Here is an 18323-nt window from a genome sequence, read left to right as displayed (position 1 = left end):
AAAGTGCAAATCAATCCCAGAACAACAGCAAAGGACCTTGTGAAGATGCTGGAGGAAATGTGTACAAAATTATCTATATCCACAGTAAAACGAGTCCTATATCGACAACCTGAAAGGCCGCTCAGCAAGGAAGAATCCACTGCTCCGGAACCACCATAAAAAAAGCCAGACAGTTTGCAACTGCACATGGGGACAAAGATCATACTTTTGGAGAAATGTAATCTGGTCTGATGAAACAAAGATAGAACTGATTGGCCATTATGACCATCGTTATGTTTGGAAGAAAAGCGGGGACGCTTGCAAGCCGAAGAACACCATCCCAACCGTAAAGCATTGGGGTGGCAGCATCATGTTGTGGGGGTGCTTTGCTGAGGGACTGGTGCACTTCACAAAATAGATGGCACCCTGAGGCAGGAAAATGATGTGGAAATATTGAAGCAACATCAAGACATCAGTCAATAAGCTTGCTCGCAAATGGGTCTTCCAAATGGACAATGACTCCAAGCATACTTCCAAAGTTGTGGCAAAATGGCTTAAGGACAACAAAGTCAAGGTATTGGAGTGGTCATCACAAAGCCCTGACCTCAATCCAATAGAACATTTGTGGGCAGAACTGAAAAAGCGTGTGCGAGCAAGGAGGCCTACAAACCTGACTCAGTTACACCAGCTCTGTTAGGAGAAATGGGCCAAAATTCACCCAACTTATTGTGGGAAGCTTGTGGAAGGCTACCCGAAACGTTTGACCCAAGTTAAACCATTTAAAGGTCATGCTACCAAATACTAATTGGGTGTATGTAAACTTCTGACCCACTGGGAATGTGATGAAAGAAATAAAAGCTGAAATAAATAATTATCTCTACTATTATTCTGATATTTCACATTCTTAAAATAAAGTGGTGAGCCTAACTGACCTAAAACAGGGAATTTTTACTTGGATTAAATGTCAGGAATTGTTAAAAACTTCAAGTCTGTGTGTGTGTGTCTGTGTGTGTGTGTGTGTGTGTGTGTGTGTGTGTGTGTGTGTGTGTGTGTGTGTGTGTGTGTGTGTGTGTGTGTGTGTGTGTGTGTGTGTGTGTGTGTGTGTGTGTGTGTGTGTGGTAAGAGGGCAGTGGGTTCTGAAGGCTTTTGTCCTACTCTGATGATACATGATCCTAAAGGACATACATACCTCTAGGTTGTGTGTTTATTTTGTGTGGCGTGTGTGTGCATGCATGTGTGTCACTAAGTGTCTGTGTCCTACTGTACAACAGGTGCCACAGCACTCCCCCCCCCCCTAAATTATTATTACATAAACACGCATACACAAGCTCGACGACTTCCTTAATTTAAAGCCCTTACTAACGGAAGTTTAGTAACTCAGTGATGCAAGCCTCTCTAGTTGTCTAACTCAAAGATACCCTGGCAGTAAACCTGGATCTGATCATCTGTCAGTAACATATCCCTAATGTGACGCTCTGACCTCTCCCTGACTGACACACACACACACACACACACACACACACACACACACACACACACACACACACACACACACACACACACACACACACACACACACACACACAGTGTGACTCTGGGCAACTTGCCACTCCTGGCACACGAGCAGATAACACATTTATTTCAGAGTCACTTGTTTTCAACTGTATAGTTATGACCGAGGAATGTTTCTCAAAGAGGAGCAACAATACATAAAAGCTGAAAAGGGGGTGTTAGAATTGGAGCACATTAACTTGATATAAAATATAAGACCATCATCAACACATTTCTATGCCTACATGCTTACACCATACTTCGAAAATACTCCACTAGTGTCTTTACAAGGCACGCAACTTCCTTTTCTTACTTTAGAACTCAGCACCATCCTCAGCCCGCAGCAACAGGCTGAGTCTTACATACAGTAATCTCTGATCACTGAATGGTGATCCACTTAACAGATTCTGCCTGCGATCAGTCGGTGGCTCACCCCACAAAGCCACTCAACTGGATTCATGTATCAGGCAAGCTCAGAGGTAAGAACTCACTCTACAAAGCCACTCAACTGGATTCATGTATTAGGCAAGCCAAGAGGCAAGAGTAAATAGAGGTATACAAAAACAAAAACACAAACAAACACATGCGCACAGATAGACACACAGCCAGAAACACAGAAAGAGAGAGAAGGTGAGAGAGAAAGAAAGAAAGGAAAGAAAGAGAAAAAGTAATAAAACATTACCCACTAGTGATGCTCCCTCTTATTTTATCATACATGGTGATCAATGTGGGAGTAACGGAACACTGAGGAGGTTGTTTCATCCAATACCTGTTTGCCTGAGGCTGATGATAGGTGCTTGTATGAGTGTACACATGCATATATACAAACTCACATTCAAAACGCACACATGTGCACACACACGGACACACACATACATACATACACACATGCCCCCAGGCCTGGAGGGAAGCAAGAGTAATTACGCTACCCAAGAATAGTAAAGCCCCCTTTACTGGCTCAAATTGTGTTTGATACAATGCTATTTTACTGTAAACAAATTGACAAAAGACTTTCAGCACGCTTATAGGGGAGGACATTCAACAAGCACAGCACTTACACAAATCACTGATGACTGACAGAGAAATTGATGATAAAAAGATTTTGGGAGCTGTTTTGTTAGACCGATGCGGCTTTAGACATTATCGATCATAGTCTGCTGATGGAAAGACGTATGCATTATGGTTTTACACCCCCTGCTATATTGTGGATAAAGAGTTACCTGTCTAAAAGAACACAGAGGGTGTTCTTTAACTTCACAAGGGTAGGGGGCAGCATTCGGAATTTTGGATGAAAAGCGTGCCCAAATGATACTGCCTGCTACTCAGGCCCATAAGCTAGGATATGCATATAATTAGTAGATCTGGATAGACAACACACTAAAGTTTCCAAAACTGTTAAAATAATGTCTGCGAGTATAACAGAACTGATATGACCGGCAAAAACCCGAGGAAAATCTAACCAGGAAGCACTATTATTTTGAAAGGCTGTTTTTCCATTGAAAGCCTATCCACCATACAAAGACTTAGGACCCAGTTCACGATCTCTATGGCTTCCTCAACATGTGACCAGTATTTAGGCATTGTTTCAGGATTCTGCTCTGAAAAATGAGGGAGATACACCGCTTTCAATGAGAGGACAGTGGAAATTTCCATCCATGAACCAAGCACGTGATCGAGAGCACGCATTTCTTGTTTACCTTTTCCATTGACAAAGCTTTTGTCTGGTTAAAATATGATTTAATATTTATGACAAAAATAACCTGAGGATTGATTTTACACATCGTTTGACATGTTTCTATTAACTTTTATTGTACTTTTTTGACTTTTCGTCTTGGTTTTGAGAGCGCGCATTATGCCTTTCTGAACTAAACGCACCAACAAAATTGAGGTATTTGGACATAAAGATGAACTTTATCGAACAAAACAAACATTTGTTGTCTAACATGGAGACCTGGGAGTGCCACCAGATGAAGATCATCAAAGGTAAGTGATTACTTTTAATGCTATATATGACTTTTGTGACACTCTCCTTGGTTGGAAAATGGCTGTATGGGTTTCTGTGGCTAAGAGCTGACCTACCATAATCGCAAAGTGTGCTTTCGCTGTAAAGCCTTTTTGAAATCTGACACAGCATTTGCATTAAGGAGAAGTTTATCTGTATTCGTATGTTTAACACTTGGACCTTTTATCAATGTTTATGATGAGTATTTCTGTTATTTGATGTGGCTCTCTGCACTTTCACCTGATGTTTGTTTGAGACAATGCATTTCTGAACATAAAACACCAATTTCAAATGAGGTTTTTGGACATAAAGATTAACTTTATCAAACAAAACACACATTTATTGTGTAACATGAAGTCCTGTGAGTGCCATCTGCTGAAGATCATCAAAGGTTAGTGATTCATTTAATTGCTATTTCTGACTTTGTGAGCCCTCTCCTTGGCTGGAAAATGGCTGTATGGTTTTCTGTGACTAGGTGCTGACCTAACATAATCGTTTGGTGTGCTTTCGCTGTAAAGCCTATTTGAAATCGGACACTGTGGCTGGATTTTCAAGAAGTTTATCTTTAAAATGGTGTAAAATACTTGTATGTTTGAGGAATTTTAATTATGGAATTTCTGTTGTTTTTAATTTGGTGCCCTGCAATTTCACTGGCTGTTGTTGACACTAGCGTCCCACTTGTACCAGAGAGGTTAATGGACGCCTCTGCAACATAAACCCGGTAGAATCGGGAATTCCCCAGGGCAGCTGTCTAGGCCCCTTACTTTTTTCAATCTTTACTAATGACATGCCACTGGCTAAAAAGTCAGTGTGGCTATGTATGCGGATGACTCAACACTACACACAACAGCTACTACAGCGAGTGAAATCACTGCAAAACTTTACAAAGAGCTGCAGTTAGTTTCAGAATGGGTGGCAAGGAATCAATTAGTCCTAAATATTTCAAAAACTAAGAGCATTGTATTTGGGACAAATCATTCACTAAACCCTAAATCTCATCTGAATCTTATGATAAATCATGTGGAAATTGAGCACGTTTAGGTGACTAAACTGCTTGGAGTAACCTTGGATTGCAAACTGTCATGGTCAAAACATGTTGATGCAACAATATTTCATTTAAAAATATATATATTTCACCTTAATTTAACCAGGTAGGCTAGTTGAGAAGTTCTCATTTGCAACTGCGACCTGGCCAAGATAAAGCATAGCAATTCTACAAATACAACAACGCAGTTACACATGGAATAAACAAAACATAGTCAATAATACAGCAGAACAAAAGAAAACAAAAAGCATATATACAGTGAGTGCAAATGAGGTAAGGCAATAAATAGGCCATGGTGGCGAAACAATTACAATATAGCAATTAAACACTGGAATGGTAGATGTGCAGAAGATGAATGTGCAAGTAGAGATACTGGGGTGCAGAGGAGCAAGATAAATAAATAAATACTGTATGGGGATGAGGTAGGTAGATAGATGGGCAATGTACAGGTGCAGTGATCTGTGAGCTGCTCTGACAGCTGGTGCTTAAAGCTAGTGAGGGAGATATGAGTCTCCAGCTTCAGAGATTTTTGCAGTTTGTTCCAGTCAATGGTAGCAGAGAACTGGAAGGAAAGACGACTAAAGGAGGAATTGGCTTTGGGGGTGACCAGTGAGATATACCTGCTGGAGCGCGTGCTATGAGTGGGTGCTGCTATGGTGACCAGTGAGCTGAGATAAGGCGGGGCTTTACCTAGCAGAGACTTGTAGATAACCTGTAGCCAGTGGGTTTGGCGACAAGTATGAAGCGAGGGCCAACCAACGAGAGCGTACAGGTCGCAATAGTGGGTAGTGTTTGGGGCTTTGGTGACAAAACGGATGGCACTGTGATAGACTGCATCCAGTTTGTTGAGTAGAGTGTTGGAGGCTATTTTATAGATGACATCACCGAAGTCGAGGATCGATAGGATGGTCAGTTTTACGAGGGTATGTTTGGCAGCATGAATGAAGGATGCTTTGTTGCGATATAGGAAGCCAATTCTAGATTTAATTTTGGATTGGAGATGCTTAATGTGAGCCTGGAAGGAAAGTTTACGGTCTAACCAGACACCTAGATATTTGTAGTTGTCCACGTATTCTAAGTCAGAGTGGTCCAGAGTAGTGATGCTGGACGGGCGAGCAGTTGCGGGCAGTGATTGGTTGAACAGCATGCATTTAGTTTCCCCTGCGTTTAAGAGCAGTTGGAGGCCACGGAAGGAGAGTTGTGTGGCATTCAAGCTCGTCTGGAGGTTAGTTAACACAGTTTCCAAAGAGGGGCCAGAAGTATACAGAATGGTGTCGTCTGCGTAGAGGTGTACCAGAGAATCACCAGCAGCAAGAGCAACATCATTGATGTATACAGAGAAGAGAGTCGGCCCGAGGATTGAACCCTGTGGCACCCCCATAGAGACAGCCAGAGGTCCGGACAACAGAACCTCTGATTTGACACACTGAACTCTATCAGAGAAGTAGTTGGTAAACTAGGCGAGGCAATCATTTGAGAAATCAAGGCTGTCGAGTCTACCAATACAAAAGTGGTGATTGACAGAGTCGAAAGCCTTGGCCAGGTCGATGAATATGGCTGCACAGTAATGTCTCTTATCGATGGCGGTTATGATGCCGTTTAAGACCTTGAGCGTGGCTGAGGTGCACCCATGACCAACTCTGAAACCAGATTGCATAGCGGAGAAGGTACGGTGGGATTCAAAATGGTCGGTAATCTGATCGTTAACTTGGCTTTCGAGGTCTGTAGCAGTTTGGGTCTAGAGTGTCACCCCCTTTGAAGAGGGGGTTGACGGCGGCAGCTTTCCAATCTTTGGGAATCTCAGACGATATGAAGAGAGGTTGAACAGGCTAGTAATAGGGGTCGCAACAATTTCGGCAGATGATTTTAGTAAGAGAGGGTCCAGATTGTCTAGCCCGGCTGATTTGTAAGGGTCCAGATTTTGCAGCTCTTTCAGAACATCAGCTATCTGGATTTGGTTACAGGACAAATGGCGGGGGCTTTGGCGGGTTGCTGTGGAGGGTGCCGTGCAGTTGACCGGGGTAGGGGTAGCAAGGTAGAAAGCATGGCTAGCCGTAGAGAAATGCTTATTGAAATTCTCAATTATAGTGGATTTATCGGTGGTGACAGTGTTTCCTAGCCTCAGAGCAGTAGATAGCTGGGAGGAGGTGCTCTTATTCTCCATGGACTTTACAGTGTCCCAGAATTTTTTTGAGTTAGTACTACAGGATGCAAATTTCTGTTTAAAAAGCTAGCCTTAGCTTTCCTAACTGCCTGTGTATATTTGTTCCTAACTTCCCTGGGGGGCTATTCGATGCTAATGCAGAACGCCACAGGATTTTCTTGTGCTGGTCAAGGGCAGACAGGTCTGGCATGAACCAAAGACTATATCTATTCCTAGTTCTAAATTTTTTGAATGGGGCATGCTTATTTAATCTGGTGAGGAGGGTACTTTTAATTCCATGATACCCCGGCCAGGTCAATTAGAAAGGCCTGCTCGCAGAAGTGTTTTAGGGAGCGTTTGACAGTGATGAGGGGTGGTCGTTTGGTCGCAGACCCATTACGGATGCAGGCAATGAGGCAGTGATCGTAGAAGCTCGAATTGTTTGGGCACAGACTTGAATAGTAATACAGAACTCTGGGACGTCACGATGGGGGTATGTCTGTTTTTGCCTCTTCGTGCGGTGACGTCGATAGACCAGTCATGTAGTTAGTAGGGTTCCAAGTAGCTCTAGGTAGCTAGCAGGCCTAGCAGATTAGCAGAATGGGCCTTCAGCAGGTGTCGCGCCTGAGGGGCCTGTTGGAAACCTCGGGCAGATTATGTCGGTATTCCAGTCTTAGAGGATCGGCGGGGTTCCGTGCCCCGTACCGGCAGTAGAAGGGGTCCGGATATTGTAGCCCAGGAGTGAGCCGGGAGATGGTTCTAGCATGGGCTAGCCCCAGGCTAGTTGGTGCTAGCTCCGGGACGGAAACGTTAGCCAGGAGTAGTCAACCCTGGTTGCGGTTAGCTAGCTGTGATGATCCAGATGAAAAGGTTCAGAGTTTGTGGTAGGAATTCGGGGATATGGAGAGAAAAATAGGTCCGGTATGCTTTGGTTTGAAACGCGTTGTATGAACTGGCGAAAGCTTTCCGAGCTAAAGGTTAGCTGATGAACGCTAGCAGTGGTTAGTTGACTGATAGCTGGTTAGCTAGCCAAAAAAAAACAGTAGCTAAGCAGGGGAGAAGTCTGTCCACAATAAAGTGATGCTATGCCTTTTTAACAATACTATCAACAAGGCAGGTCCTACATGCTCTAGTTTTGTCGCTCCTGGACAGCCGTGTGGTCACTTACCACAAAGAGGGACCTCAGAAAATTACAATTGGCTCAGAACAGGGCAGCACGACTGGCCCTTAATAAGGCCCTTGTTCACGGAGAGCTAACATTAATAATATGCTTATAAGTCTCTCATGGCTCAAAGTGGAGGAGAGATTGACTTCATCACTACTTGTTTTTGTAAGAAGTGTTGACATGCTGAATGCACCGAGGTGTCTGTTTAAACTACTAGCACACAGCTCGGACACCCATGTATACCCCACAAGACATGCCACAAGAGGTCTCTTCACAATCCCCAAGTCAAGAACTGACTATGGGAGACACACAGTACTACATAGAGCCATGGCTACATGGAACTCTATTCCACATCAGGTAACTGATGCAAGCACCATAATAAGACACGCAGTCTACACACACGTACACATGGATGTTGTATTGTAAATATGTGATATTGGAGTAGAGGCCTGAGGGAACACACTAAATGTATTGGGTAAAGTGTTATGAAATGTAATGTCATGTAATATTTTAAACTGTATATAAGTGTCTTAATTTTGCTGGACCCCAGGAAGAATATGGGGATCCATAATAAATACAAATTCAAATACCAATGTAAATGGTCTCGGCAGCTCTCAGGGAACTGTGGGGGGGATCTTGGACGGTTGGTAGCCTGGCAGTTGGTAGCTTGGGCCGGTGGACGATAGGTTGCTAGTTCGGGTCCCCGTTTTGACTTGGTGGGAGATCTGTCGATGTGTCCTTGGGCAGGGCGTTGATCCTGGTTGCGTCTGTGGGTCGCTCAAGATGGGAGTCTGTTAGATGACTGAATGTAATGTAAATGTTGAGTGGCTTCACCGCACGTAGATTGTATGTTTTAATATTCAATAATAAAAAATACAAAAACTGTTGGGGAGGTCCACATACTCCTTACTTTTTTGACGTCTAGATTAGAAAAACTGTATCCAATTATATTTTCCAATTACATTAGCTGGTCTTCTAATACAAAGGAAGGTGATGCAGGGGTGAACAACACAATATGTATGTCTGTCTGTCTGTGGTTTTGCTATCAAAGCGGTGGAAATGGACACTTCAGATTCAAATCTAAGTAGTCTGAGTCGTGTTCAGTGTCCTGAAGCAAACCCTCACCCCCTCTGACACTGTCTTTCATACGCACAACACACAGTATCATGTTTTGAAGCGACCCCTGCCAAACCAAACTGTAGCATGGACAAAATCGCTTTGCTAATCTGCTGTTTGATAAGCCCTAGACACAAGACTCCATGGAGTGGTTCTTATCACACGGGTAATGTGCCGCACGCGCATAACATTAAACACCTCACACACACATACAGTATGAGGAATAAAACACCTCTCACACACACATATCGTATGAGGAATAAAACACCTCTCACACATACATATCGTATGAGGAATAAAACACCTCACTCACACACACATACAGTATGAGGAATAAAACACCTCTAAACACACACATACAGTATGAGGAATAAAACACCTCACTCACACACACATACAGTATGAGGAATAAAACACCTCTCACACACACATACAGTATGAGGAATAAAACACCTCACTCACTCACACATATCGTATGAGGCCGAAAACACCTCACTCACACACACACATATATTTGCACATACTGTATATACGCACGCACACACATACGCAAACAATATACAGTACATATGCACAGGCACACACACACACACACGAAACAGGCCACACCGGGCCACCACTATAACCATTAAAGGGCCCAGTCTTCCGCAGGAGAGATAAACAGCTATCGTAAAATAACAGAAAGGCAAAGGCTCTGCATTTGTATTCAGTGCTGCTATCCTATACAATCATAACCAAATCTCAACCTAATCACAAACGTAAATGTAACACATGAAAATAATCTTCACAGGGAAATTATCTTAAATAAACCATTTAGGAAGAATAATGTTTACATTGGAAGAAGTGTTTCTTGGCTATCGCCCCAACGGCTTAGCTGTAGCTGTTATTATCAATGAATTCTTTATACCCTGAGCCAAGTTATTGTGCTGTTTTGTTCGGTCGTAGACATTGGCTACTTCAAGTACAAAGCCATAAGCAATTGTAATAAGGAGGGGAGAGCTAAGATTAATTATTTTATCAGTTGAGTCATTGTTTGAGCTAGATTGACATTTTCCCTGGCACAAAGCAGTCGTCTTGGGATGGAATACAACAATAGTTAGACACACAAGAGCAGGGCCACAGTGGCGTCTAGCTAGCCACTTAAGTTTAAGATCACAAGAAATGACTTTGTTCGCTTGCTCTAATGATAATAGCCTACCTACATAACTATACGTGACTGTTCCATTTTACTTAGTGATATCAAGTTACCCATGCATGTGTTTTCATTTCATTTCTGAATAAAAACATTTGAAACAAACCTGGCTACTGTTTAGTATTTGATGCCCTAAGTTTCATGTAGTTTTCATAGATCTTCACGAAAATGCATGTCAAGCATATTGAATACCTTGGCTTTTTCAAGGAAGATTAATTTAAAATAAAGATCAAATTTTCTCATGCTCGATAAGCTCTCTACTCAGTGGTCAATGCTATGTAGCCTACATTCCCAAAGCTTTGAACAATCTCAAGTGATACTGGATACTGAAATTCTACATCTTTTCAAAAAGGACAGACCCGTAACACAACACAAAACAGTCAGTGTTGACCATGGTATGGATTACTTCTGTTTTTCTCAAATGTGAGTGTGGGGGAAGCAAACCCCAGACCCCACCCCAGCAACCAAGCACCCCATACCCCTCCCCCTCCATAGGGACAGCTGTCAGACTGAGTTTCAAACCAAAAGCGTCACTCTCTGGTGTCCCCAACCCCCTACTGTCTCTCCTGACATCATCACTGCGAGACGCACTGAGCATAATCAACTCAGCTATTGTCTAACTCGGTGCAATCCATCAATTACAGAGACACATTGTGGGCAAATACTATTCTCACTGCACATATATTGTACAGACCATCTGACACAAGTTGTTTAAAGATGTTGAGATGAAGGGGGAGAACGAAGAGGTGTGGAGGAAGGGAGAAAGAGTAAGATAAAAGAGCTGGAGGGAGAAACTATATGGATGTGTCTTTGGATAGATAGACTGATAGATTGATAGATGAATGTCTGGGTGAGCAGATTGCTCAAAATATTGACCAGTCATACATTGAATATTGATCAGGAAACAGGATGTATCAGCTATCAGAGCCTTGTTGCCGGTGGCTGATCCCTCCCTGTGTGGGAAACTGTAGTAGAACCTGACCATAGATCCTTCACTTAGTGTACTGGGTCAACCAACTACTCAATGGTTTTAAATGGTTTCCACTGCTCACATGACCATGTATGGTCTTGTTTGGAATACAGAAGGAAAAAACACTATTGGGTGGCTCCTGGAACACAACCAGCCCATTGCAGCTGTCCCCAAATATACTGAACAAAAATATTAACACAACATGTAAAGTGTTGGTCCAATGTTTCATGAGCTAAAGTAAAAGATCCCAGAAATGTTCCATACTCACAAAAAGCTTATTTCTCTCAAATGTTGTGCACACATTTGTTTACATCTCTGTTAGTGAGCATTTCTCCTTTGCTAAGATAATCCATCCACCTGACAGGTGTGGCATATCTAGAAGCTGATTAAACAGCATGATCATTACACAAGTGCACCTTGTGCTGGGGACAATAAAAGGCCTCTAAAATGTGAAGTTTTGTCACACAACACTATGCCACAGATGTCTCAAGTTTTGAGGGAGCATGCAATTGGTATGCTGACTGCAGGAATGTCCACCAGAGCTGTTGCCAGAAAATGTAATGTTAATTTCTCTACCATAAGCCGCCTCCAACGTCGTTTTAGAGAATTTGGCAGTACGTCCAACCCGCCTCACAACCGCAGACCACGTGTAACCACATCAGCCCAGAACCTCCACATGCGGCTTCTTCACCTGCGGGATCATCTGAGACCAGCCACCTGGACAGCTGAAGAATTTCTGCCCTAACTGTCAGAAACCGTCTCAGGGAAGCTCATCTACGTGCTCGATGTCCTCACCAGGGTCTTGACCTGAATTCGGCGTTGCAACCAAATTCAGTGGGCGAATGGCCACTGGCATGCTGGAGAAGTTGTGCTCTTCACGGATGAATCCCGGTTTCAACTGAACCAGCCAAATGGTATAGCGTCGTGTGGGCGAGCAGTTTGTCCCATGGTGGCAGTGGGGTTATGGAATGGCCAGGCATAAGCTACGGACAACAAACACAATTGCATTTTATCGATGGAAGTTTGAATGCACATAGATACCATGATGAGATACTGAGGCCCATTGTCGTGCCATTCATCCACCACCATCACTTCATGATTCAGCATGATAATGCACGGCCCCATGTTGCAAGGATCTCCACTCAATTCCTGAAAGCTGAAAAGGTCCCAGTTCTTCCATGGCCTGCTTACTCACCAGACATGTCACTGATTGAGCATGTTTGGGATGCTCTGGATTGATGTGTACAACAGCACGTTCCAGTTCCCACCAATATCCAGCAACTTCACACAGCATTTGAAGAGGAGTGGGACAATATTCCACATGCCACAATCAACAGCCCGATCAACTCTATGCGAAGGAAATGTGTCACGCTGCATGAGGCAAATGGGGTCACACCAGATACTGACTGGTTTTCTGGTTTTTAATGGTATCTGTGATCAACAGGATGCATATATGTATTCCTAGTCATGTGAAATCCATAGACTTGGGCTTAATTGACTGATTTCCTTATATGAACAGTAACTCAGTAAAATCTTTGAAATTGTTGCATGTTGTGTTGTTTATATTTTTGTTCAGTGTAAAGCCATCTTAAAAACTTTGTTACTCTTTCCATTGGAGTAATCACTGATCTGAAGCTTTCACCTCTCCCTCTCTCTCCTTCTCTCTGTCAGTGTGTTTGGCAGGTAAGTGTGTCAGTGTGTTTGTCTGCCTTTCTCTCACTCCTTTCTGTCTCTCTCCTTCCTGATTCTTCCCTTTCTCTCTTTTTCTTTGTATCTCTCTGTTTTGTTCTGTTCACCTCTCTACTCAAATATAATAAACAGAGAAATAGAGAAAAAAAGACAGAGGGAGAAGATTTCCAAGGTTCCCATAGCTCCCCACACCTTATCTCGCTTTTCTTCCTTCTCTCATCCTCTTCTCTGGCATACACACTTGTGTCCCAAGCCGATCACAGGGCCCATCTCAGGTGTGAAGCTGCCAGGGTAGTGTTTACACAGGTGGAATACTTTTAGTCAGCACCTGACCGTCTCAGCATGATGTCTCTGATTCAGGAACCTGGTGACAACAGGAACCTTTCTTTCTTTCTCTCTCTCTCACTCACTCACTCACTCACTCACTCACTCACTCACTCACTCACTCACTCACTCACTCACTCACTCACTCACTCACTCACTCACTCACTCACTCACTCACTCACTCACTCACTCACTCACTCACTCACTCTCACACTCGCTCACTCTCACACTCTCACACTCTCACACTCTCACACTCTCACACTCTCTCACACACACACACACACACACACACACACACACACACACACACACACACACACACACACACACACACACACACACACACACACACACACACACACACGTTTTATTACATACAGTCGGGAGGAACTACTGCATATAAGAGGAACGTCAACTCAACATCATTACGACCAGGAATACGACTTTCCCGAAGCGGATCCTGTGTTTTGCCCACCACCCAGGACAATGGATCGGATCCCAGCCGGCGAACCAAAACAATGACGCCGTAAAAGGGGCAGACGAAGCTGTCTTCTGGTCAGGCTCCGGAGACGGGCACATCACGCACTGCTCCTGAGCATACTACTTGCCAATGTCCAGTCTCTTGACAACAAGGTTGATGAAATCCGAGCAAGGGTAGCATTCCAGAGAGGCATAAGAGACTGTAACGTTCTTTGCTTCACGGAAACATGGCTCACTCGAGACACGCTATTGGAGTCGATACAGCCAGCTGTTTTTTTTCACACATCGCGCCGACAGAAACAAGCATCTTTCTGGTAAGAAGAGGGGCGGGGGGGTATGCCTTATGATTAATGAGACGTGGTGTGATCATAACAACATACAGGAACTCAAGTCCTTCTGTTCACCTGATTTAGAATTCCTCACAATCAAATGTCGACCGCATTATCTACCAAGATAATTATTTTCAATTATAATCACATCCGCATATATTCCCCCCAAGCAGACACATCGACGGCCCTGAACAAACTTTATTTGACTCTACGTAAACTGGAAACCACATATCCTGAGGCTGCATTCATTGTAGCTGGGGATTTTAACAAGGCCAATCTGAAAACAAGACTCCCTAAATTCTATCAGCATATCGATTTTGCTACCAGGGCTGGTAAAACCCTGGATCATTGTTATTCTAACTTCCGTGATGCATATAAGGCCCTCCCCCGCCCTCCTTTCGGAAAAGCTGAGCACGACTCCATTTTGTTGCTCCCTGCCTATAGACAGAGACTAAAACAGGAAGTTCCCGCGCTCAGGTCTGTTCAACGCTGGTCCGACCAATCTGATTCCACGCTTCAAGATTGCTTCGATCACGTGGATTGGGATATGTTCCGCATTGCGTAAAAAAACAACATTGATGAATACGCTGATTCGGTGAGCGAGTTTATTAGCAAGTGCATCAGCAATGTCGTACCCACAGCAACTATTAAAACATTCCCAAACCAGAAACCATGGATTGATGGCAGCATTCGCGCGAACCACTGCTTTTAACCAGGGCAAGGTGACTGGAAACATGACCGAATACAAACAGTGTAGCAATTCCTTCCGCAAGGCAATCAAACAAGCTAAGCGTCAGTATAGAGACAAAGTAGAGTCGCAATTCAACGGCTCAGACACAAGAGGTATGTGGCAGGGTCTACAGTCAATCACGGATTACAATAAGAAAACCAGCCCCGTCGCGGACCAGGATGTCTTGCTCCCAGACAGACTAAACAACTTCTTTGCTCGATTTGAGGACAATACAGTGCCACTGACACGGCCCTCTACCAAAACCTGCGGACTCTCCTTCACTGCAGCCGACGTGAGTAAAACATTTAAACGTTTTAAACCTAGCAAGGCTGCAGGCCCAGATGGCATCCCCAGCCACGTCATAAGAGCATGCGCAGACCAGCTGGCTGGTGTGTTTACGGACATATTCAATCAATCCTTATCCCAGTCTGCTGTTCCCACATGCTTCAAGAGGGCCACCATTGTTCCTGTTCCCAAGAAAGCTAAGGTAACTGAGCTAAATGACTACCGCCCCGTAGCACTCACTTCCGTCATCATGAAGTGCTTTGAGAGACAAGTCAAGGACCATATCACCTCCACCCTACCTGACACCCTAGACCCACTCCAATTTGCTTACCGCCCCAATAGGTCCACAGACGACGCAATCGCAACCACACTGCCCAAACCCATCTGGGTCACCTACGTGAGAATGCTGTTCATCGACCACAGCTCAGCATTTAACACCATAGTACCCTCCAAACTGATGTTGTAGGTAACAACATCTCCACCCAGCTGATCCTCAACACTGGGGCCCCAGAAGGGTGCGTTCTGAGCCCTCTCCTGTACTCCCTGTTCACCCACGACTGCGTGGCCATGCACGCCTCCAACTCAATCAACAAGTTTGCAGACAACACTACAGTGGTAGGCTTGATTACCAACAACAACGAGACAGCCTACAGGGAGGAGCTGAGGGCCCTCAGAGTGTGGTGTCTGGAAAATAACGTCAAGAAAACAAAGGAGATGATCGTGGACTTCAGGATACAGCAGAGGGAGCACCCACCTATCCACATAGACGGGACAGTAGTGGAGTGGGTAGTGGATTTTAAGTTCCTCTGCGTACACATCAAACTGAATTGGTCCACCCACACAGTCAGTGTGGTGAAGAAGGCGCAGCAGCGCCTCTTCAACCTCAGGAGGCTGAAGAAATTTGGCTTGTCACCAAAAGCACTGACAAACTTTTACAGATGCACAATCGAGAGCATCCTGTCGGGCTGTATCACCGCCTGGTATGGCAACTTCTCCACCCACAACCATAAGGCTCTCCAGAGGGTAGTGAGGTCTGTACAACGCATCACCGGGGGCAAACTACCTGCCCTCCAGGACACCTACACCACCCGAAGTCACAGGAAGGCCAAAAAGATCATCAAGGATAACAACCACCCGAGCCACTGCCTGTTCACCCCGCTATCATCCAGAAGGCGAGGTCAGTACAGGTGCATCAAAGCAGGGACTGAGAGACTGAAAAACAGATCTATCTCAAAACCATCAGACTGTTAAACAGCCACCACTAACATTGAGTGGCTGCTGCCAACATACTGACTCAACTCCAGCCACTTTAATATTGGAAACATTTATGTAAAACATGTATCACTAGCCACTTTAAACAATGCCACTTAATATAATGTTTACATACCCTACATTACTCATCTCAAATGTATATACTGTACTCGATACCATCTACTGCATCTTGCCTATGCCGTTTTGTACCATCACTCATTCATATATCTTTCTGTACATATTCTTCATCCCTTTACACTTGTGTGTATAAGGCAGTTGTTGTGAAATTGTTAGGTTAGATTACTCGTTGGTTATTACTGCATTGTCGGAACTAGAAGCACAAGCATTTCGCTACACTCACATTAACATCTGCTAACCATGTGTGTGTGACAAATAAAATTGAATTTGATTTTGACACACACACAGTGATGTAGTGGTACACAGAAAAGTTGGGTAAACTGTTGAGCCAAAAGTGGGTAAACTCTGTTTACTTGCGTTTACTTGCGTTTACCCTCCACTACACCACTGCACGTGCACACACACACTAAAGGTCAGATTACCTGACCTATCACCCCACAGTTAAGGTCTCTCTCCACAGGTGATAAAGCTAACTGTCTGGCTGGTGTAATCCTGGTGTATAGGAGCCAATTTCCTAATACTTCCTCCCACCTCGCTTCTGTTCCTCCGCTCTCTCTAGCTGCTACCCACTCTCCTTTTTCCACTTTCTTTCCCTCATTCTCTTTCTCTCTATCCCATGTTCTCCCTCTGCCTCCTCACTCTCCAATAACTCTCCATCTGTCTCTTTTATCTCCTCTCCTGTCCCTCCTCCGTCTCCTCCCTCTCACATACCTGTCCCTCTCCATCTCTATGACCTCTACCTCTCCCTCCCTCCCCTCCTCCCGCTACCTCTCCCCCTCACTCCCCTCCTCCCTCTACCTCCCCCCCTCACTCACCCTCCCTCCCCTCCGCCCTCTACCTACCTCCCCTCCGCCCTCTACCTCCCCCTCCCTCTCCCCCCTCTCCCTCTCCCCCTCCCTCCTCTCCCCCTCCCTCTACCCCTCTCTCTCTAACTCTCATATAAAGGTGGATAGATTGAGCAGAAGCCAGTTAGCCAGGCTAACACAGACCAGTGAGTCTCAGCTACGCCAGGAACACCAATCCAAATGTAATTTTCTGCAAGATTACACACGATAATGACTGGCTTTGGAGGACCGCCATAACTGATGGCTTCCAATTATAGATGTATAACTATCGATCTGTCAACACTAGAGAGGGGGGGGGGGGGGGGGGGGGGGTTAGAGAGGGAGGGAGGGAGGGAGTAAAGCTCTGTAAAGAAATGTTTACTTTGCGAGATGGGAAAAATAATACAAATGTAGTGAAAAAATTATATCACTGACAAACATGACCTCAGAATGCAGGCGGAAGATTGAGGAATGTTCTAATAGCTATTCTCAAAACAAAATGTGTAGCGACACACTGTTTTGAGAGAGGAGAGCAGAAAGCTGATGAAAAAAAACAGTACGGTGGGTATACCGGAGTACAGGACAGATATCTACCACCTGGACAAAGGTAACACACACACACACATTTAAATCGAGCCCAAATGCCCTCTAGCCAACTGCCTTGGTCAAAATACCCCACTGTAGATACACATCCAAATACCCTCTAAATGCCCCCAGTCTAAATATCCCACAACAACCCGTCCATGTCCTAAAAACCCATCCAGCCCCTGCACCTGCTCAGTACTTACTCACTGGTTCCTCCAGAGTACTGCAGCCAGCTGCAGTCAGTCAGTCTCAAGGACAAATGCCTCAGCTCTACCCAGCTCTCTTCCTTCCTCTCCTCTCTGTGGCTCAGCGATGCAGCAGCAGCACAGACCTTTCTCTCCTCTACTCCGGACCAGGCAGCACAGAGTTCACTTACCCCACTCACAGGGGAGTCCTGAGTGTGTGTGATAGGGGGAGAGGATAGAGAGGAAGTAGAGGACACAGCTCTCCTGCATTCCCATAGACACGGGAATTGCTATAGCAGCCTTGCAGAGAGGGGGAGAGAGGGAGGGAAAGAGAGAGGCA

At 44.6% G+C, this 18323-nt stretch overlaps 1 protein-coding gene across 1 annotated transcript in view; it reads right to left on the bottom strand.

Annotated features, from left to right (window-relative positions):
- Positions 1 to 18200, bottom strand: part of LOC110522310 (estrogen-related receptor gamma) — a 45178-nt gene extending 26978 nt beyond the window's left edge. Inside the window, exon 1 of the mRNA XM_021600612.2 lies at positions 18002 to 18200. The gene's annotated coding sequence lies outside the window, so the exon portion shown is untranslated. The remainder of the gene's footprint in view (positions 1 to 18001) is intronic.
- Between the last annotated feature and the right edge of the window lie 123 nt (positions 18201 to 18323).

This window comes from Oncorhynchus mykiss, chromosome 4, assembly GCF_013265735.2.
Source record: "Oncorhynchus mykiss isolate Arlee chromosome 4, USDA_OmykA_1.1, whole genome shotgun sequence".
NCBI lineage: Eukaryota > Metazoa > Chordata > Actinopteri > Salmoniformes > Salmonidae > Oncorhynchus > Oncorhynchus mykiss.
The sequence above is the reverse complement of the archived record's forward strand: the minus strand, read 5'-3'. Positions and strand labels throughout refer to the sequence as shown.